Below are 23,998 nucleotides of genomic sequence, written 5' to 3'. Positions count from 1 at the left end.
AAAGGAAACAGAACTGAGATGTAAAAATGCGTCTGATGTGAATCGTGATTTGGTAAAAGCTTTACAATCTATGTTGCATAAAATTAATCCGTTCGTTAAAGATTTAAAATCAACTATTGACAAAGTTCCTGCAAATACTACTGACTACAAAATGATAATTCATGCCGATCGCACACCATCTGGATCTCACAAGGGTTGCTATAATGCACCAAGAGCAAGTGAAGTAGCTTTACTTATTGTTGGTCAGCAGTTCAAACAGAGAGATATTATTCTTGAAAGTCATAATTCAAAATTACAAAAAATTAATGAACTACACCGTTCCTATGACGCTTTGCAGTATCCGCTTCTCTTTCCACATGGAGAGGATGGATATTCAATTGATATACCGCAAGTAGATCCTCCATCAAAAAAACATTTAAAAAAAACCGTATCGGCACTAAATTTTTATAGTTATCGAATAATGATTCGGGAGGGTGAAATTAATCATTTAATTTATTTCAAAGCTCTTTTAAGTCAGTTTTTAGTCGATATGTGTGCCAAAATGGAAGCAGAACGGCTTAATTTTATTCGAAACAATCAAGAAAAACTTAGGGCTGAAAGCTATATACACCTTAAAGACGCTATAGGTAGACAAGATGTAAGTCCAGCTCAGCTGGCCCAAATGGTTATTTTACCATCTTCATTCACGAGTTCTGCACGTTATATGCATGAGAAAACTCAGGATGCTATGACATATGTCCGGCACTATGGCCGTCCTGATTTATTTATAACATTTACTTGCAATCCTAAGTGGAAAGACATTACAGAGTCATTATTACCCGGTCAGATGGCCTATGACCGCCATGATATAATAGCGCGAGTATTTCATTTAAAAGTTAAAGCACTAAAGGCTCTTTTAGTTAAGAACGAATTGTTTGGAGAAGTTCAATGTTTCATGTACAATGTAGAATGGCAAAAACGTGGCCTCCCACATGTTCATATACTACTTTGGCTTAAAAATCGAATTTATGCTGATCAAATAGACGATACAATATGTGCAGAAATTCCAGATCCACAGAAAGATCCCGTGCTACATAATATCGTAAAGTCAAATATGATTCATGGACCTTGCGGAATGTTAAACCGTAGTTCACCGTGCATGAAAGATGGCAAGTGTTCAAAAAAATTTCCCCGTCAGCTCTCAAAGGAAACAGTAACATGAATTGATAGTTATCCTCTGTATCGAAGAAGGGCTTCAGATGATGGTGGCTTTACTGTAGAAAAGAATGGTAATATTTTAGACAACCGTTGGGTTGTGCCATATAATTCAGTACTATTACGTGCAATGGAAGCACACATAAATGTTGAAGCCTGCAGTTCAGTTAAGTCTATAAAATATTAAAATTTTCCCTTGAAGACCGACGAAATGAAGTTAAAACGTATGAAAATGGAAGATATATAAGCAGTTCGGAAGCCGTGTGGAGAATCCTGGCTTTCCCTATACACGAACGATTTCCAGCAGTTATGCAATTGTCTGTACATTTAGAAAATGGGCAGCGTGTGTACTTTAATCCCAATGATCCGAATCAACTAGCGAAGAAGATAAACACTCCTTCGAATACTACACTTCGCGCTTTCTTTGAACTTTGTAAAATTTATGATTTCGCCAAAACTCTTTTATATGTTGAAGTTCCATCCTATTACACATGGAACAATACAAAGTTTCTTAGAAGAAAACGAGGCAGTGACGTACCTCATTTTTCTGGAGTTAAAAAGGATTCAGCTTTGGGCAGAGTTTATACCGTTCACCCACATAACAGTGAATGTTATTTTCTTAGACTTTTACTCCATGAGGTACGAGGTCCAACTTCATTTTCGTATTTAAAAACTGTAAATGGCGTAATATACAGTACGTTTCAATTAGCTTGCAAAGCATTGGGCTTACTTGAGGATGATAGTCATTGGGACAAAACTTTGGCAGAAGCTAGCGTTTGTCAAGTTCCAAAAAACTTACGTGATCTCTTTGGAATTATGTTAGTTTTTTGTCAACTCTCGGATCCTTTAGGTCTTTGGAATAAGTACAAGACTTTCTTATCGGAAGATATACTTCATTCATTACAAATGCCCGTAAACTCTGACATTAATGACGAAATTATGGAAAGAGTCTATAACAAATGTCTAATAAGCATTGAACATTTTGTATTGTCTATTGGTGGAACATGTCTTAAAGAATATGGTCTTCCTCAACCAATTATTCCTGAAGCCGAATTGGAAGAAAATAATACCGATTATCTAAGAGAAATAAGTTATGAAAGTAACAACACTCTCCTTACCAACAACGAAAATTTGCTTATAGACGAGCAAAAAGTCGTATAGAATACAATTTTACAAAGCGTTGGGGCTGAGATGGGTGAAATATTTTTTTTGGATGCACCTGGAGGGACAGGTAAAACCTTCTTGACAAACTTATTGTTGGCAAAAGTTCGAAGTTCAAAAAAAATAGCCCTAGCTGTAGCATCTTCCGGTATAGCTGCTACCCTGTTGAATGGAGGTCGAACTGCTCATTCTACATTTAAACTTCCTTTGGATTTAGTTAATTTAGAAACACCTCATTGCTCTATTTCAAAGCAATGTAATATGGCTGCGGTGTTTAAAGATTGTAAGTTAATTGTTTGGGATGAGTGCACAATGTCACATAAAGGTGGGCTTGAAGCCATAAATAGAACCCAGCAAGATATTAATGAGAATACTATGTTGATGGGTGGTATTACAGTCTGCTAGCTGGAGACTTTCGCCAAACCCTTCCTGTTGTGCCAAGAGGTACAAGAGCTGACGAAATAAAGGCCTGTTTAAAATCTTCATTTTTATGGCCACAGATAAAAAAACTAGCGCTCACGAAAAATATGCGAGTGAACTTAAAAGGAGACAGTTCTGCAGGAATTTTTGCCGAAACTCTTTTAAAAATTGGGAATGGCGTCCATCCAACAGTTGATGGAAAAATAGTTATAACATCACGCTTAGGAAATGTAGTTAAAAACGTTCAAGACCTTACATCCAAAATATTTCCTGACATTTCCAACATATCATGTAAAAGCTTAGATTGGCTATCTGAGCGCGCCATTTTGACAACGAAAAATGAAAGAGCAACCACTATTAATAATTTATTGCTAAACTCATTTGATGGTTTAGAAGTCTCCTATAAATCGGTCGACTCTGTTCCTGATGCTGATAATGCTGTTCATTACCCTGTTGAATTTTTAAATTCTTTGAATCCTCCAGGAATTCCTCAGCATAATCTGTCTCTTAGGACTGGAGCACCCGTAATGTTATTGCGAAATTTAAGTCCCCCAAAGATATGCAATGGGACACGATTGCAGATAAAAGGTCTTCATAAGAATGTAATCGAAGCAACAGTATTTACGGGGTGCGCGAAGGGGGAAACAGTGTTTATACCCAGGATCCCATTAATACCATCCAGTCTGCCGTTTCAGTTTAAAAGGCTACAATTCCCTCTAAAAGTTTGCTTTGCAATAACTATAAATAAATCGCAGGGGCAGACTTTGAAGCTGGCTGGACTAGATCTTAGAGAAGATTGCTTCTCTCATGGACAATTTTATGTCGCATGCTCTAGAGTTAGCTCTGCCAGTAGCCTTATTATTCTCGCTCCTGAAGGATCTTCTAAAAATGTTGTTTACACAGATGTTTTAAAGTAATCATATTAGTTAACATTATTAAACCTAGAAAGTTTCAGTGGAATAGGTCTAATTGGAGATACCACATTAAAAAAAACGCGCCAATTTCTTTACCTCAGGGGTAGTGTGGAAATGGGAAAGTCTTGACAACCATACTCAAAACTAATTTTAAGCGAACGAAGTCGCGCCGGGTACAGCTAGTAACATATAAAGAGATGACAATAGAATACGCAAAACAATTAATAATTGAATACTTTTCTAATAAGAAAAGCGTAATACATCTTCCAATTGAAACAGACTTTTTAATTTTTCAAAAGGCATACGTTGAAATTATTTCCCCAGATAACTTAACTAAAACAATGAAAACTAATAGTAAATTAATAGATATTAACACTTACGCAGAATTCAAAGAAATTATTATTAAAACACATAGAGAACTATTACATCCAGGAATAGAAAAACAAACAGCACTTTTTAAAGAAAAATATTATTTTCCCGATCACCCAAAATTAATTCAAAATTTTATTAATGAATGCGAAGTATGCAACATCGCAAAAACAGAACACAGAAATAATAAATTAGAATTCGAAATAACCCCAGAAATTTTTAATCCAAGAGAAAAATATGTCATTGATTTTTATATGATAGATAATAAACAATTTTTATCTTGTATAGACATTTATTCAAAATTTGCCACCTTAATAGAAGTCAACAGTCGAGATTGGTTAGAAGCAAAAAGAGCATTAACTAAAGTTTTCAATGAAATGGGTAAACCAAACCAAATCAAAGCAGACAAAGATTCAGCTTTCATGTGTGCAGCATTGCAACTTTGGTTAAAATCTGAAGATGTTGTTATTGATATAACAACAAGCAAAAATGGAATTTCTGACGTTGAGAGATTTCATAAAACGGTAAATGAAAAGTTAAGAATCATAAACAGTGAAACAGCATAGAAAATAAGCTAACAAAATTTGAAACTATTCTTTATGTCTATAATTATAAAACAAAACAAAACACGACAGGCAGAACTCCTGCAGATATTTTTATTTTCGCTGGAACTCCAAAATATAATACACAGTCAAATAAAATCAATAAAATAGAAAAACTAAATGAATCACGAAATAAATTTGAATTTGCTACTAGATATCGACAAGCTCCACTAGTAAAATCAAAAACCACTAATCCGTTTAAAAAGACAGGAAATCACAAAATTAGATGATAATCATTACGAAGAAGTTAACAGAGGAAGAAAAATAATACATTATAAGTCTAAATATAAGAAAACAAAGAAAATTAACGAAAATAAATACGATAATTCCAGATGCACGCCAAATGAAAACCAAACCTAACTTGTTGATCAACACTATCAACATCTTATTAATTTTAATACATTTTACAAAACTTACCAATGGCCAAAATTTGGAAATCAATCCCGTTCAAGCAAAAAACGGTTATTTAATATTTAAAACAGGAACCTTGGACTTACCAACTAATTACGAATATCATTGTTTAACCGTCAACTTAACCAAAACTGAACTAACGTATACTAATTTAATTAAACAATCAGAAGAATTTTCAGGCTTAAAACAAATTATATACTTAACAGAGAAATTAAATAGAGAAATGACTGGAATTAAAATTGCAAAACGTACAAAAGAGGTCTTATAAATTTTACAGGCACAACATACAAATATCTATTTGGAACATTAGATGAACAAAATAAAGAAGAATTAATAAATAAAATTGAAAATTTAGAACAAAACACAATTCAAGTTAATGAACTTAATAAAGTAATAGATGCGGTTAACAAAGGTATTGAAACAATAAATCATTTAAGCTTGGTAAATGATGTAGACGAAAGGCTAGCATTACTTATTTTTAATCTACAAGAATTTACTGAATATATAGAGGACATAGAACTAGGAATGCAACTTACTAGACTAGGCATTTTTAACCCTAAATTACTTAAGCATGATACTTTAACACAAGTTAATTCAGAAAAATTATTAATAATAAAAACCTCTACTTGGTTACAAACCAATACTAATCAAACCAATACTAATCAACTAATCAAATAACACATTTCAAATTATAATACTTACTATTTTAATTGTAATAATTATAATTTTAATTATTTACTTCATCTATAAATTTAAGAGTATTCCCGGAAACATTGTAATTAAATATAAAAATCAAAACAAAAACAATACTAAGAACCCAGAAAATATAACAGAATTAAACAATATTGCACCAAATGAAAATACCCTACAATTAAACGAAAATACTACAGAAACTAATATACCCACTCACATATACCCTAATATATCCGCCTGAGGACAGGCTTTTTTCTAATGGATGGGGAAGTAACATACCCACACCCACATATCTACCACATAAAGTAACATACACACACCCACATATCTACCACATAAACATATTTACATTACGCATTTGTCACACCCAAAATCATCGGCTCCCAAGAGTCGCCAATTAATATAAACATCCTCTTGAGTTATAAACAAATGAAAGAACCCCAAATTGTCGGCTCCCACGACTGACCAATTTATGTTAACATCCTCTTGCATTATAAACAAATGTACCCAAACTCCAAAAAGCTTTTATCCCCCAATACTGTAAAATTGCAGACGCAGCTCAAACCTAGATCGCTCTCTTGCTCAGTGCTCTCATTTTGGACACTCTCAATTTATCAATAAAGTACTTTCTCCCAATCGAAGGTTTGATAAGCGCCAGCTTAGTTTTTAAGTTTGAGTTTTATGTTGAATCTTGTAAGGAGCAGACCTATCTCTCCCAGTTCGCGTTTACACTATTTTGATAAATAAAAATTATATTTTTTTCAAAGTGTTAAATCCCGAATTTGTTATTATATATATTCTTAATATATATTCTTGATCAGCATCACCAGGAGAGTCAATCTAGCCATGTCCGTCTGTCCGTCCGTCTGTCCGTCCGTCAGTCCGTCAGTCAGTCTGTCCGTCCGTCCGTTTCTACGAAAACTAGTCCCTCAGTTTTAAAGCTATCTGCTTGAAACTATCCCAAAAGTTGTCTTTCTGTTGCAGGTAGTATATAAGTCGGAACGGCCGGGATCGGGCAACTATATCATATAGCTGTCATATAACTGAACGATCGGAAAAGTTTTAAAGTTAAGAATTTGCGATTTTCTATGGGTTTTATTTTTGGCCAATCCATCTGACCTACCAAATTTCATAAGGATCGGCCGACTATATCATAAGCTGCCATATAACTGAACGATTGGAAATGCCATAACTTTGGTGTTTGTAATGTTAAGAAGCTGGGATTTTTTATGAGTATTAAGAATGCATCATATGAATAATTTTTGAGAATATAATTTACAAATATTCTGCAAGGGTATATCAACTTCGGCTCCGCCCGAAGTTAGCTTTTCTTTCTTGCTTTGTGATAATTTTAGTTGGCGTCATATTTGGCGCTGCAGTCGACGACATCGCTGTCGATTCCGCGGTAAGAGCCATTGCTGTCGAAGTTTTTGGTTTTGCTGTATTTGTTGCTGTTACTTCTTTAACCGTTGCATGTTGCTGATGCGCCAAGGGTCGATTCTGATGGTGGGAAATTTACATTGAGAACTCCACGCCGTTGGAGTGGGAGTAACAGTGAGTAGGGAGGGTGACAACGATCGTCCTCTTTGGGTATCGACTGACAGTCTCTTCGGCTCACCGAGCTTATGCGCTCTTTATTTCGTCGGTCATTAAACTTTTAGCATGGCACTATCAAAAAAAAAAGGAACTTGATTTGATCATATCACAGATTTTGTAACACACCATGTTTTTTAGTTTTTAGTTTTTTAAATTTGATTTGTTTTTAATACATCCAGTTTCTTCAACTTTTCCCGGAGCTCGCGCAAAGCACGTCCCCTCTCTTTTAACGAACATAAGATTTATTCATGCATATATCGCGGACTTCCAACGTAAGTTGCAGGTAAAATCGGCATTTGGCCATCACAAAGAGGGATATACTGCAGAATGCAGTTTTACTTGATTTAGTCTAATTAATAGCAGTCGCTTGCATGGTTGCCCGTTTAGCTATTTAGTTGCTAGATCTAACAACTTCTAAAAAACTATTCATTTTTTTTCGATTTGCTAGTAGCAACAAATCTAGCTACTTTTAATTTTTTTTGTTGCAATTTTAGCAATTTTATTGCAAAACTAGAATATTTTTTGTTTTCTTCATCACTTGGAACTTTTTAACTTTTTTATACCTTTTCCAATTTCCTGAACCAATTACGATTAAAAATGGTTTACAAAGATTTCGTAACTAGTTATACCCGTTACTCGTAGAGTAAAAGGGTATATTGTATTCGTGCAAAAGTATGTAACAGCTAGAAGGAAGCGTTTCCGACCCTATAAAGTATATATATTCTTGATCAGGATCACTAGCCGAGTCGATCTAGCCATGTCCGTCTGTCCGTCTGTCTGTCCGTATGAACGCTGAGATCTCGGAAACTATAAAAGCTAGAAGATTGGCATTTTGCATGTAGATTTTAGGAGTTCCTACGCAGCGCAAGTTTGTTTCAAAAAGGTGCCACGCCCCCTTTAACGCCCACAATCGCTTATATACGATTTTAAAAATTTAAATATTTCGGAAAAGTAAAAATGCAGTTTTATTGTGTTTATCAATACCTATCGAAATGTAGAAGTAATTTTTCAAATCGGACCATTCGTTAAAAAGTTATGCGTGATCAAAGTTTCTATCTCCATCTCCCTCGCACTCCCTTTACCTGAGTAACGGGTATCTGATAGTCGGGGCACCCGACTATAGCGTTCTCTCTTGTTTTTAACTCAGGGGTTCAATCATATGAACACGTTTGATCACTCTTGTGCTGTGTTGTGTCGGTTAAGATATAATTAAGTTATATATAATATGATAATATTTTGAAATCATTATTTTAATCATTCTTTTAATTTTTTTTTTTTTTTAGTTTCATATTTTTATTTTTAATTTTTGTTTTCTTTAAATATAAATATATATCATATAATCATATTCATTAAGAAAAAGAAAACTAGTTATTTATTTGTATTTGAAATATCTTTCTTTTTCTGTTCTTTAAATATATCCATACTTAGTTTAAAAGTTAAATGATATTGATCTACATTTTTTTTTGGTTATTTTCAAAGAATTTTTAGCAATTTTCGACCCTTTTTTTTCAAAATCTAGCAATTGGCAGCACTAGTCGCTTGACGTACATATCGACAGTAAATTGATGAAATAGGCGTCGATACTCTACCTAGTTCTTAGTTTTTTGCAAATTCCCCCATTTGCATAAACATTTCCTGATTTTTGTTGCTTAAAAACCTTTTTGAAGAAGTTAACAAAAAAATACTAAAATCGGTTTAACCATTCTCAAGTGATAAGCATTGGAACGCTAACTCATTTTTATACCCGTTACTCGTAGAGTAAAAGGGTATATTGTATTCGTGCAAAAGTATGTAACAGGTAGAAGGAAGCGTTTCCGACACTATAAAGTATATATATTCTTGTTCAGGATCACTAGCCGAGTCGATCTAGCCATGTCCGTCTGTCCGTTTGTCTGTCCGTATGAACGCTGAGATCTCGGAAACAATAAAAGCTAGAAGATTGGCATTTTGCATGTAGATTTTAGGAGTTCCTACGCAGCGCAAGTTTGTTTCAAAATGGTGCCACGCCCCCTCTGACGCCCACAAGCCACAAGCTGTGGCCACAGTTTTGATGCTATTATGAAAATTTAAATTGATATGTATTTGTTTCGTCAATACCTATCGATTGGCGTAATAAAAGTTTGCCACGCCCACTCTAACGCCCAAAAACCCATTAAACGCTTAAACCTGGCTAGCGCCTACATTTCCGCCTTTCATGGCCCGTAGCGCCATCTAATGGATGACTTTGGAACAGCTGGCCAAGGTGCTAATTCGAGCGGCGAAAAACATAGAAGAAGGCATATTTATATTAAGTTGTTTAGCTGAGTAACGGGTATCTAATAGTCGAGGCACTCGACTATAGCGTTCTCTCTTGTTTGTTCTCAAGTGCGAATACAATTTCATTGCTAACCCTATGACATTGTGGTCCTGTGGCCTTTTCTGAATCCGAATTGATATTCAGGAATGATGGCAAGTTCGTCCAATATTGGCAACATCCTCTTCAGCAGTATTTTTCAAATACTTTCGAGAATATTGTCAACAGACTAATGGGCCGGTAAGATGATAGTTCAGTTTCTGTCTTGTTATTATTATAGACAATAAAGCTATGCCACTTTTCCGAAAAATTTTTCGATCGTTTCCATGGCAATATACTTGAAATAAACTTAAAACTTGTTAAAGAACAACAAACTTATTATTTTTTTCGTTTATTGTTTTAAGTTTAATGATGATCTTCCAGCTTTGGGTGTGATTCATTTGCAATGTTTATATTTTAACTGGAACCATCTGCAAATTCATAGAACGAAGAAGTCTCCTATGACGCTACAGGTGCCTTAAGATGCAACGGTACCACGGACAGAGGCAAGTACTGCATAAGATCCGGTAAGCTAGGGACGAAGTCCGCCACATGCTCAAATGTGCCGACGTGCCACATCTGCGAAGCTTCTGGAAAGGAAGACCAAGCACCCCAATCACATTTCACTAAACAGCGCGACCAAAGCTCCAAAGGATCGATTCTTAGGGAACCATATAAGATCGAAACCAGCAGCAATTGGACATCGGACCGATCCAGGACGGACACGTCCGTGCAAAAAAAAAGAGGTTAAATAGCCACAAGGAGGGTCATCATCCTATAGACCATTCTGCTTATTGGACACAAGAGGCAAAGTCTTTGAGATCGTTTTAATAGAGCGCTATAGAGCACGTAAATTGACTTTTCAACAAACCAAATCCGTTTTCCAAATTGGCTTCAATAACCTCTGCAGGCGCCAGGTAGAAGAAGCATTATTGTCTGGTGGTAAGAACGCAATGCTTTTAACTTGGCCGACTGGGGTCGAACCGAGGTTATGAAAGCTTTCAATATGCCCGGCTACTTGAGCAAGAGGATACTCATTCTTTGTTTTCCAGGTCGTACAGGGTCCCAGCCGGAGTCCCGCAGTACTACATTCTGTGGCCACTGGTATAAAACACCATGTACATCGTCACCAAAACAAATCTTGGGAACACCGCAGATTCACATTGGCGGAACGACGGTGGCATTGTAACGCGATCAGGTACCTGGGATTCATCCTGGAAACTCGGCTATTTTTCAAAAAGCAAATGAAATACCTTTTTAAAACGGCTAGTGCCAGAGAGCTAGAAAGACAAAGAAAATAGAGCTGCTTACGAGCGTCGTCATTTTTAAGGCCTCCTAAAAAGTCTTTGCTCGACAATGGGCGATCTGGGTGCCAGGCGATGACCATATATAAAGATGTATGGATTAAATGGAAATGCTGGCGCCAACAGATACCTGACATCGAGGAGATGTGCATCCCGAGAAGCTATATGTCCAAATCGCGGTCAGAGATGCACACCTTTGTGGACGCCAGAGAAACCGAGTTTGCAACCGTATGTTAAATGCGATATCGCCATGATCGTGATATACTCTGCAAAAAATGTAGCCTCTCTAAAGCAGGTATCCGTTCGACGTCTAAAGATATTGGGAGCTGCTCTTGAACCAAGTCTAGATTATGCGATCAAGAAGTCACTAACCATGCAACTCAGCAAACAAGCACTGTCCTATGTTGGCTGCGCTTGGATCAGAGGACGTATAAGGCCGGTGAATCGTCCAAATCAGAAGCTCGGATGGAAGATTTTATCGCATCCACCATATAGCCATCCATAATTTCACGTCATGACTACAATCCCGAATAAATGTCTTGTCTCATTATTTAAAATTAAGGTAACATTTTTTATCTTAGCCAATCAGCGTAGAAATGAAATGCAAGCAGCCATAAGCAACGCTCTGGCCAAGCCTAACTTTTAAATCATCGAAAGGGAAAGGAACTAGAAGATAGAATAGGGGGACGCGCTGGACAATTGGTTGCGGTATGCGGTACGACAGACGCAGCCCCGGCCGCGGAAATTAAAGTGTGCACGGCTATAAAAATAATAAATTATGTTCGTTGTGACGAGTCGCTAGATACTGTCAGGTGCCTGCCTGAGTTTTTGGTGGGGGGGTGGGGGTGCAAGTTCCTACATCTCTTTAAGACGTCTCTTTGAGACAGGCTACACTAGCCACTTACCTTAAATTCAAATCAAGTAAAGGTAGTTCACTCCATTATAATGCAGTTATTATTATTAGGAGTAAAATTCGGGCCCCCACTGATACGATACTAGCCTTGTTTGGCACGGTACTGCATTTTGACGCAATAATAAAACGCCTTGATATTACTTACAGTGACAAAAGGCCAATGCACATTGTAAAGCAAGAACTTCAATCACGAATAAATGTCTTGTCTCATTATTTAAAATCTAGTTCATATCTTATCAGACGTATCATCATTCGATATAAAAATCGGCGTGGATTAACTTTCGCGCATCCTATTAAGGGTTATATCCAATATATGCCAAATTATACCCATAACCTATAGGCTAGGTCCGAGAGATTGTGTGTTCGTTCCACCAAATTTTCATTGGATGATGGTCGAAGATTGCCATTTTGCCGAAGTATAACGCAAGGGTCGTTTGGGATCGCACTGGTTTGTGTGTTTCCTTATTGCTACTTCACTGCTTCTGCAGCTCCTGCTTCTTGACGCTGTCCTCTGCTGGGGCATCACTCCAGGCTTGCTGCTAGCTGGTGTCTCGCCTAGCAGGTAGACCTAAGTTGTGCCTTATCGCCCAGCCACCTTTTTCTCGAGGATCCGCTCAAGGACTTCTTTAGTTGGATTTAAAAATGGACTAGCCCCGTTTGATCTCACCGTTGTAATCTCAGCCTTGTGGACTCGTCGTCGCTATAGTCCATGGTGATCCCGTTATTTCCCTCCTGCAGCTCACGTGATCGAGTCCAAGGTCCACTGCCGTTCTTGTTTTGACCTCGTGCCTCGTATAGGTCGTCACCAAGGCGCAACAAACAGCTTTGCTGATGCCATATCAAGATAACAACTTAATGCACTGCAAGCTCTTCCTCACTCACACTATTTCAAAACCAAATAATTCTGGAAGAGACGCGCTTCCCGAGTCATTCGATAAATTTCCCATGCAAAGAGTCATTAATGGAGGAGCGGATACGGTGATGCGCACACTTATAATGATACAAGATAAAATGTTCGCAGGTTTCCAACCACAACTTTTTGGCACTGCGAAAACCGAGTAACGGATATATTTGCCGTTGCAGAAAGCGGAGCATATTAGGGCACATAGGTCGTCTCAGGAGTATGTAAACTAAGTACTCTCCAAGTACTACTTTCCAAAGATTCCCAAATTAGCCAATGAGATCGTGGAAAACTGTAACACGTAGGCGAAGCAAAGTATGACCGGCATCGATCCCCTGTCATGTAGAGCAAATGTTGCATATTGATATTTTCACCATGGGTAGAATCTATTTCCTTTCTTGCATCGAGAAGTTTTCTAAATTTGCGGTCGTTCAATTTGTTCCCTCAAGAACAATCGAGGATTTAATACCGAGTATCCAGAGCACCCTGTTGCATTCCTACCAATTGTCTAATAACACTCCACAAACCTTTCAGAATACAAGTGCATATTAAAAGAAGCAACCACCATGAGCGACATGTTTCCACAGTCGAAAATTAAGAAATTGCTGGTCGTCGAGCACTTATTGGAATCGTTGGGTCTCCACCTCAGGGTGATTGTTGGAGCCATAGAATAAATACGTAGAATGCAAATAAAAATGAAGTTGAATGTAAACATGAAGTTATAGATAAGAAAAATGTAAACAATCAAGTTGATACAAGCTTAGCTTAGCGTGCGCTCCAGCTTTACATATAGCTGAGCGGCGAACTCTTATACTGATAAGCTTTTTTGTAACTTCGTGAACCTTGTAAAATTTGGCACTACTCGTGAGAGTCAGTCCCTCATTATCGCTGAGAATCGTTGGCTGCGTCAGCGGATTAAATATTGGAATCGACTGCTGCGTGTTTTTCTATCGCCGTTGTAGTCGCCTTTTTTGTTTTAAATTGTCCGGGAAAACTCTTCCGGATTTTCAGTGATCATATGGCCAATATTTAGATAGATTAAAATTCAGAAATGCCGTCAACCAACTCAAAAAAAAGAAAACAATTATACCAAATATCAAAACCAAATAAATCAAGTAAACTTCACCGTCAATCAAGTTCTGAAAACGACCATAAATTCACGGGACTAGACACAGAGTTCTGATGATGCTTTGCATCTCACTTGAAAAAAGAAATGTTGTTAGCGCAAATATTTTACATAACGCAGACTTAAAATATGTTTGGCTTGAGGAACCTACCAACACTTCCGTATACACTGTAAAAATACCACACTGTATAACAAAATTTCATAAAGTAAAGGTAATAAGATTTTGGTGCTCGTCACACATCCCATCACTTTCGCCGAGCGCGCCATTAGAAACAAGACCCTGTTCATCAACCACAACAAAGCCCAGAAAAGAACTTCAGGCGTAACAAGCCACCCAAGACATCCTCAGCCACCCTTTCCTTCATCTTTTAAATGAACGAAATTTGGAGGTCACCCAGGAGTTCGGAAAGGAATTCGATATTAATCGAACCTATGATGTAGTATTGCTTTCCTGATCGGAAGATCTGCAGTCCAGCTAAGGAAAGTGATTGCTGATATATGGTCTGCCGAGGACAGCCTTTGTCTTAAAATGTTTTAAGGTTTTAATATTATTTCTCTACCAAACAGTTCCCTCTCAACATAATTATCAACTATAACTGTTGCAGAAGTCAAAACCCAGTGGGTTGTCTTTTACAAGTCAGTGTAAAATTTATTTTAAAATGAAGTGCTCATAGAATCAGGCACATTGAACATGAAATATATTCCTTCTTAGGGTTCATTTATTGTTAGAAGCATTTCCGTGTGGTATTCTTGCGCAGGTAAAAGTTAAGAGCACTTATCACTTGTTTTCATCATTGGTTGCTGAAGTGTGGTCGATCGGAATGTCTTATCGGCATCACGACTAGGCAAACGCTCTAAACTAACATAACCGAATATCACACTAACGGGTCCTATTATTTCAATTTAGTGCAACATCTTGAACGCCTATTTGTGCCTGCACTGTTACGCACCAATATATAAATATTGTGGCAATAATCTTGTCCCGTGCCAAAAAGATGAGGTTCACCATTATCCAAAATCACGCTTGACTAACTTTCATAATTGGACACGCGTTTTGAACGCATCAATATTGACTATTCCGCTGTAGGACATGAAAAACAAGAGAGAACGCTATAGTCGAGTGCCTCGACTATTAGATACCCGTTACTCAGCTAAAAAAGTTCAAATTAGAGCTGGCAGCTTTACAGCACGAGCATCAGCACCAGCGCTGCTTTAGCGCAGGCAGCTTTTGTCCTGCACCAGCATACACACATACGCCATTGTTTGACTCAGACCTCCAATTTGGCTAACTTGATTTGACTTGCATAGTTCTTGGGATATAGTTCGGTATTGACAAATGAAAACCATCGCAATTTCCTTGAATAGAAATCCTTATTGAGAATTAACGTTGACTCTGTTGAGCACCTTGGCCAGCTGTTCCAAAGTCATCCGTTAGATGGCGCTACCACGGGCCATGAAAGGCGGAAATGTAGGCGCTAGCCAGGCTTAAGCGTTTAATAGATTTTTGGGCGTTAGAGTGGGCGTGGCAAACTTTTATTAGGCAAATCGATAGGTATTGACGAAACAAATACATATCAATTAAAATTTTCATAATAGCATCAAAACTGTGGCCACAGCTTGTGGCTTGTGGGCGTCAGAGGGAGAGTGGCACCATTTTGAAACAAACTTGCGCTGCGTAGGAACTCCTAAAATCTACATGCAAAATGCCAATCTTCTAGCTTTTATAGTTTCCGAGATCTCAGCGTTCATACGGACAGACAGACAGACAGACAGACAGACAGACGGACAGACAGACGGACAGACGGACATGGCTAGATCGACACGGCTAGTGATCCTGAACAAGAATATATATACTTTGTTATGGAACTGCATTTGGTCCTGGGACGGCGCCGGCTAGCTCTCCCCAATATCCCTACAGTATCCACAACATAAACATCGATATACGCGCGTCTCACTTCACAAAAACTATCGCTCATCACTAACAAACAAAACAAACCAAAATGTAAACAATGCAAACAATTATAATTGACGGGAAAAATGTGGTGTTTTGGTGGCTATCGATGACTTGGCCAAGCACGCCCACCCAACCAATGATGCCCCGGAGGATTCTGCGGAGGCATCACCCATAATCTGCTGGTCGAAGTCACTCTTCGCGACTAGGACAGCTCCATCTCCCCCACAGCGACAACTCACTCGCACATTTCAGTCTTCATATACATTTAATATCCACAATAAGTACTAAAGTTAACATAACTTGCTCTCCTAGTAATTAATTCATCTTTCCTTAGCCTTTACGACCAAACTTGGCCACCGTCTACAAATTTACGCGGTCAAAGCGGAAGATTACCTTCCTTTGGCAGGCGCCGCGGAAATAATGTTCCACCAGACATGTATTGGTGGAACTCGCAGTGGAACGAGGCTCAAAAAAGGGCACACACTAGGTATGTGTCAGGTCACCTAATCCTGAGGAGCTCCTAGGGAAAAGAAGGGACAGGCCAAACGGTAAGTATTACGCGCTGTAAACAATCCCGCCGAAAACTAATAATCGCGACCCTTTTTTACAGGCAACAACGAGGACAAGAATTGAGGTTTTCGGGTCTAAGTCCGGATAAATTTACAGGTCAACAGGTAAGTACATAAATTTAGTAATGTGCACAGTTAAATTAACATTAATAATTTCAGCCACTTCTGGGCTAGGCGCCGGGCTAAATATGCCCCGACTGCAGCGTACTCTGCCGGAGGCCAGCAGCAATAAGGGCCTGGAACACCCCGAGGAACGGTGGCGAAGGCGAGCCTGATGGCGGTGCCTCTCAACGCCGCGCGAAATTGGCAGCCAGTTACTCCAAGGCGACTTAACAGCCAGGAACGGACTCACCGGCGTATTTTAAAAAGCTTTGGCGGCGTCCGAGGATGGCGAGTTATTGTGGTCCAAAATGTATCGCTTGGTTGAAAGAAGGTGCGTAGAGGTATGGATGCCAATATCCAGATTTAATTTCCTCCAATTTAAATATCCAATTTGAACTTCCAATTTAAATTTTGTCCAATTTAAATATCCAATTTGAACTTCCAATTTAAATTTTCAGATCTAATTAGTCCAATTAAGTCTTCCAATTTAATCTTTCAATTTAATATCCCGGGGCCCTTTGTGTTGGGACCCCGGTTGCCCTACGGAAAATTATTTATAAATAAAATAATCTATAAAACATAACACTCTAATTTCACTCACTTTTTTCTTTAATTCGGCACAAACACTACTTAACTAATTTCTGCTCCATCTATTGGGACAATATGGCTGCGACTATATAAAAATTTGCCTATCATGCCTATATCTCGCCATATTCCCTTCGCCTCTCTCGAAATTGGGTCATTGGACATATCAAGGCCATCCTAGCCATACCCAGAGCGAACCGGGCTAGTTTAAATAGCTAGATAGCCAAGACATCAGCAGAAGGGGCGCCACTCCAGTAGGGGTTGCCACCCTCCAACTTTATCGATAGCCCTACCAAAGACGAATACCTCCTTCTTAATTCTTCCAGCCGATTCCAACTCGAAATGCAACACCACCCAAGGATTTAGAGAGACGCCTCCGAACCATGGCCACTCGACGAAATCATTGGGAGCATTGGAGATCGGTGCCTGGCGAAATCCGCATGCAGTTCCAAACGGTGCCCTACGCGGGGCCCACGCATGCCGGTAAGTACTGCCTTTGTTTTTTTGTGTTGTGCTCCTTTAATTTATGCTGCCTCTTTTCTGGTTATACCCGGATGTCCTTGGCGTGATACACCCCTATCCGACGTTCTTGAAGATCTTCCAACTCGTAGGCATTGTTACCAACGGCTTTCACCACTCGAGCCTTAAGGAATTTCCTGGCGAACTTTCCAAAGTCACTGAGGACGAAGTTACGGCGGTATACCTCCTGACCTGGCTTGGCCATGAAGTTCCGAGCTCTCTGGTCGTACTGCTGGCGACTTCGCTCGTACCACTACCCGTTCAAGAACATGTGATGACCGAAAACCGTGAAGAAGGGCGTTTCGCCAGTTGCTGCGTGTATCGCGTTGCGAAGAGCCACCTCGATCTCCGGGAGAAATGCGTCCCATTCCCGATGGTCTTCCTCCAAATACTTCCGGATTGCCGCCAGCACGCTTCGATTAACTCGTTCTGCGGCGTTGCTTTGCGGAGAGTAGACTGGAGTCTTGATGTGGGAAATGCCGAAACTCTCCATTGCCTCCACGAAGATCTTTGACGTAAACTGTCGACCGTTGTCTGAGTGAATGATTTCCGGGACCCCGAACTTGTAGAATACCTCGTGGATGAGGAAATCTTCAGAAACGTGTACTTCGAAAAATGGTCGACGACAATGAAGATCCCTGCGTGGCCCTTCTTCGACCTCGGATATTTTCCAAGAAAATCGATGTACAGTTTCTGAAATGGCTGCTCCGTCTGGAGTCTTTCTCCAATACCAACTTGCATCCGGAAATTCGGCGCCTTGGACTCCTTACAGACATCACATCTGCGTACGAAAGCTCGGACCTGCAGCACCATACCTGGCCAGTAGAACTGTCGCCGTCTTTCCAGAGTCTTTCCCATTTCGCCATGAGCTGCTGTTGGGTCCGTATGCGCACGCTCGATTAGGCTGTGGGTCAGACTCTGTGGGATCCACAGTTTCCATTCGGAACCTTCCATCTCATCGTCCAGATTTGCCGAAGAGACTCTCTTGAAGATGAGACCATCCACGATCTTCAGATCCGGTAAGTTATCCAAGTTATTCTCCACATCCTTCACTAACTCGAGATAATCTTCTCCAGCGAACTCGGTGGTTTCGAACCCCAACAAATCCGTCGGATTAACTACGAGCTCGATGTTGAAGTGGAACCCTTGAAGCTGCAGCGACCACATCGCCAAACGCCCCGACAGATCCTTCATGGACATGAGCCACTTCAAGCTGGCATGATCCGTAATGCAGGTGAATGGCATCCCTTCGACATATGGCCGGAACTTCCGGATGGCCATGAGCGCCGCGAGACACTCTTTCTCGGTCACGGTGTAATTTACCTGATGTTTATTCATCTTGGCCGAGAAAAATGCAATTGGCTGCTCTTGTCCGTCGTCGTCTCGCTGGGAAAGCACCGCCCCGACTCCGACGTGTGAATCATCGCACTGGATAAAGAACCGTCTCTTGAAGTCCGCATGCACCAGGACTGGTGCAGTCGTTAAAGCCATCTTCAAAGCTTCTACCGCAAGTTGAGCCTCTGGACTCAAGGAAAACTTAGAATTTCCAGTTTTCTTCAGCGATTCAGTGAGCGGGGCGGCCAACATCGCAAAGTTCTTTATGAACCGGCGGTACCATCCAGCAGTCCCAAGGAACGCTCTCACCTCCTTCATCGTCCTAGGCTCTGGCATCCTCCTGATCGCTGCTACTCGTCCCGGATCCATTTGTAGACGACCTCCACCAACGATAAAGCCCAGGTAGGTCAATGATTTGAAGCAAAACTTTGACTTAAACATACCTATCGTTAACCCCGCTGCTTTCAGGCATTCCGCGACTCTCCGAAGGTACTTGAAGTGGGTCTGGATATCTGGAGCCAGTATCAGCAGATCATCGAGGTAGACAAAAACGTTGGAACGAATCTCAGCTGGGATCACTCGGTCCATAAGTCTCACCAACCGCTGCGCCGCGTTGCAAAGTCCGAAGGGCATCACGCTGGAGACATGGGATATGGCCGATCCTTGAAGACCTTGGCTCCTTCGATCAGCTCGATCGTGTGCTTCTCCAAATTAGTCGTACCCAGACCATCCTTCTCAAATGTGAGAAACACCTCCTGGATCTCAGCGAGCTGTCGTGCGTCGGCTCCGGATAAGGTCCATGATTCGGGATCCGGTTTCTCCTCGTCGTCATCTTCCTGTTCGGCGTAGTGCTCCATGTCCCTAGCGTGGATTTCGTCTGCCTTCTTCACGCTTTCCGGGTTGCTGGGGCCTATCACCGCTGGAGCCAAGTCAAACGCCTGCCAGAAGTCAACTCCAAAATAGGCCTCCTGCTCCAGGTAAGGGCATACATAGAACACGATCCGCTTTATCTGTCCTCTGTACTCCACAGGTAGTTCGACGCGCCCTATAATCGAACGGTCCACTCCAGGACTACGGACAGGTATTTCTGGACAGGTACATCCAACGCCTCGACCAGCTCCCTGCAACCTTTGCCCAGCAGGCTGACACTCGCTCCCGTGTCTAATAAGCCAGTCAGCTGCTTGGTCAGGACTCGGACTTCGGCGTATGGTCGAGGGTCTCCCGTTCCACTGCGCTTCACAGCGGCAACCACTTCTCGCCTCCTCGCTCGTCTCTTCCGGAATCGATCCCTGGCCTTCTGGACTTTCCTAGACACCGTTCGCATGCCGGCTAACTGGTGCTCGGAGAATATTCTATTCCTGGTCTCCAAGTAGCTGCGCATCCTCTCCTCATAAGGTAAGTATTTTAAACTGTGCTTATTACTACTCGTACATACTAAACCTTTTTTTACTTTCTAGAACATCTACTGCTTCGCGGGACTCTTGTCTGGACGCATCTTTCCCGCCCTCGGATCGCCCAGCATACCGTTTTCCGCGCAATTCGGACATCTCGGAGACACGGTGTCTGGCCTTCCACATCGGTAGCAGAACAGGCGCCGTTCTGTTGCCGCGCAGTCACGGAACCCGTGGTCTACGGCTCCGCAATTCCAGCAGCCCGCTCGGAACGGATTTCGGGCCTTCGCTTATAACGCCTCCACTTGCCACTGAGAATCCTCTGCAGTATCTGGACCAGCTGCCTCGCTAACCCTGGCCTTCTCCGCCGGAGGATAACGCATCGGTTGCGCATAGGCCGCGCGTCCTCGTCGTCCAAAATTGCGCTCCACCTCGCAGCACTCTTCCCGTAACTCGTCCACAGTCATCACATCCATTGCGTAAACGAATCTTGCGATACCCTCTCTCAAGCCCTTTTAAATTATTTTTACCATCTGTCGCTCGTCCTCGCCATCAAAAGTAACGCCCCACCGCTCGATGCGAACCTGTTGGCTGCCGCCACCTAGCCCTGTATTGGCATATAAACGCGGCTCCTTGCGGAAATCGGAAGCCCTGCGGTCCTCGAAGTGCCAATTTCGAGGCTCGTTGCGTCGCCCTCGTTCGCCATCCAGAGGATATCCTGGACTGCTGCTCTCCACCGGAAACGACTCCAAGGGCCTTCTAGGCGGCTTTGGTGGAACCTTTGGTGGCGGTGGACGGGAGCCAATCGTACTTGCTGATGGTGCCGTCTTTGGAATTGCCCCTTTCTGGACCAGACTTGGAGCCTGTGGTGCCGCCCTGTCCGTCCAACCCGGATGTTGCTGCTGATCGGTATGGTTCCCCTGTGGAAGCTGCGGCCGCTGAGCAGCAGGCCTTAACACCTCGTTCATCAGCTTCATCATTTCCAGGAAGCCACCTCTGATTTCATCCCTTAAGGACTGGCTGACGCCGGACTCCTGAGCCTTTCGATGGGTCTCTGCAGCCTGGGCCAATGCCACGTTTACGGCCGACCTCGCCGCGTTGTCCAGAAACGCCTCCTGTGTACGGTCACCCCTTCCGTCGATCTGTAGAAGCTGGTTCTGAAGTTCCCAGATGGGAACCACTGACCCTCGCCGGTGGACTTCCGACCTAACTCACCAAAACCCATTTTTTCCCGTCACATCCCAGCCATTCGTCAACTGAACTGGCCGCCAGTTAAGGACTTTGGGTGGTGGTTGAGTCCTGTTGGCTTTGTTTTCCCGTTTGTTGTTTGATCCTTAAATCGAGGTGTTCGACAACGCGTGTAAGTCACGGGTCACGAACACACATTTAAGCATCCAACCGACAGAAGGTATCAACCACATCCGAGAAACCAAAAGCCTCCGGATCAACAAAAAAAACAACAAATTGAATTACTACAACTGACTTTACCCCCCCAAACACAAAATATAAATAAATAAATAAATAAAAACTACGCCCTAACATATTTTATCACAGTTTATTATCACAGTTTTTATCACAAATTTAGTTATCTGCGGATGCAAATCTTTTGCCTTCAGGGTCAAGATGCCACCCGCAGGTCACCTAGTCTGTGCTGTGACCAGGAGCCTCCTGCCTGCTCAAAAAAATAAATTCCCCTTAACTTTTCTCTGCCTCGCAGCCCACCACTCTCGGTGCAGTTGCATACAACCTGCTGTTGCTGTGCAAGTCACCGGAGCGGAGGCTATGCGAGGCAAATCCCTATATGCGAGACGTCGTCGTCTCGACGATTTATTTTTTTACATTAGGCGCGGAACTGCATTTGGTCCTGGGACGGCGCCGGCTAGCTCCCGAATCCCCAGGGCGGAGTATCCCCAATATCCCTACAGTATCCACAACATAAACATCGATATACGCGCGTCTCACTTCACAAAAACTATCGCTCATCACTAACAAACAAAACAAACCAAAATGTAAACAATGCAAACAATTATAATTGACGGGAAAAATGTGGTGTTTTGGTGGCTATCGATGACTTGGCCAAGCACGCCCACCCAACCAATGATGCCCCGGAGGATTCTGCGGAGGCATCACCCATAATCTGCTGGTCGAAGTCACTCCTCGCGACTAGGACAGCTCCATCTCCCCCACAGCGACAACTCACTCGCACATTTCAGTCTTCATATACATTTAATATCCACAGTAAGTACTAAAGTTAACATAACTTGCTCTCCTAGTAATTAATTCATCTTTCCTTAGCCTTTACGACCAAACTTGGCCACCGTCTACAAATTTACGCGGTCAAAGCGGAAGATTACCTTCCTTTGGCAAAGGCTACAGGCGCCGCGGAAATAATGTTCCACCAGACATGTATTGGTGGAACTCGCAGTGGAACGAGGCGCAAAAAAGGGCACACACTAGGTATGTGTCAGGTCACCTAATCCTGAGGAGCTCCTAGGGAAAAAAAGGGACAGGCCAAACGGTAAGTATTACGCGCTGTAAACAATCCCGCCGAAAACTAATAATTGCGACCCTTTTTTACAGGCAACAACGAGGACAAGAATTGAGGTTTTCGGGTCTAAGTCCGGATATATTTACAGGTCAACAGGTAAGTACATAAATTTAGTAATGTGCACAGTTAAATTAACATTAATAATTTCAGCCACTTCTGGGCTAGGCGCCGGGCTAAATATGCCCCGACTGCAGCGTACTCTGCCGGAGGCCAGCAGCAATGAGGGCCTGGAACACCCCGAGGAACGGTGGCGAAGGCGAGCCTGATGGCGGTGCCTCTCAACGCCGCGCGAAATGGGCAGCCAGTTACTCCAAGGCGACTTAACAGCCAGGAACGGACTCACCGGCGTATTTTAAAAAGCTTTGGCGGCGTCCGAGGATGGCGAGTTATTGTGGTCCAAAATGTATCGCTTGGTTGAAAGAAGGTGCGTAGAGGTATGGATGCCAATATCCAGATTTAATTTCCTCCAATTTAAATATCCAATTTGAACTTCCAATTTAAATTTTGTCCAATTTAAATATCCAATTTGAACTTCCAATTTAAATTTTCAGATCTAATTAGTCCAATTAAGTCTTCCAATTTAATCTTTCAATTTAATATCCCGGGGCCCTTTGTGTTGGGACCCCGGTTGCCCTACGGAAAATTATTTATAAATAAAATAATCTATAAAACATAACACTCTAATTTCACTCACTTTTTTCTTTAATTCGGCACAAACACTACTTAACTAATTTCTGCTCCATCTATTGGGACAATATGGCTGCGACTATATAAAAATTTGCCTATCATGCCTATATCTCGCCATATTCCCTTCGCCTCTCTCGAAATTGGGTCATTGGACATATCAAGGCCATCCTAGCCATACCCAGAGTGAACCGGGCTAGTTTAAATAGCTAGATTACAATACAATATTACAATAATAACCCAAAATCTAAACCAGCTTAGTAAGTTATCCGGAAATATAAACAAATCAATCGGTTTTAATTCGCCTATGTCCTTGAAATGGCCTACCAAAAAACCGGTTACAGTCAAAACTATATCGATGGAAAGGCAAAAAGA

The 23,998-nt window shown here is 41.3% G+C and overlaps 1 protein-coding gene and 1 long non-coding RNA gene across 3 annotated transcripts in view; one reads left to right on the top strand and one right to left on the bottom strand.

The window, feature by feature from the left end:
- Positions 1-23,998, bottom strand: part of LOC108041577 (sarcoplasmic calcium-binding protein, beta chain) — a 173,360-nt gene that overhangs the window by 112,002 nt on the left and 37,360 nt on the right. The gene's annotated exons all lie outside the window — the stretch shown is intronic.
- LOC123037371 lies at positions 22,038-22,733 on the top strand. The gene is made up of 2 exons (XR_006417467.1): positions 22,038-22,629; positions 22,687-22,733. It is a non-coding gene; the product is annotated as an uncharacterized LOC123037371 (long non-coding RNA).

The sequence above is a fragment of the Drosophila rhopaloa genome, unplaced genomic scaffold (genome assembly GCF_018152115.1).
Source record: "Drosophila rhopaloa isolate 14029-0021.01 unplaced genomic scaffold, ASM1815211v1 contig_162, whole genome shotgun sequence".
Lineage (NCBI taxonomy): Eukaryota > Metazoa > Arthropoda > Insecta > Diptera > Drosophilidae > Drosophila > Drosophila rhopaloa.
Note: the sequence above shows the minus strand (reverse complement) of the source record. Positions and strands in the feature narration are given on the sequence as shown.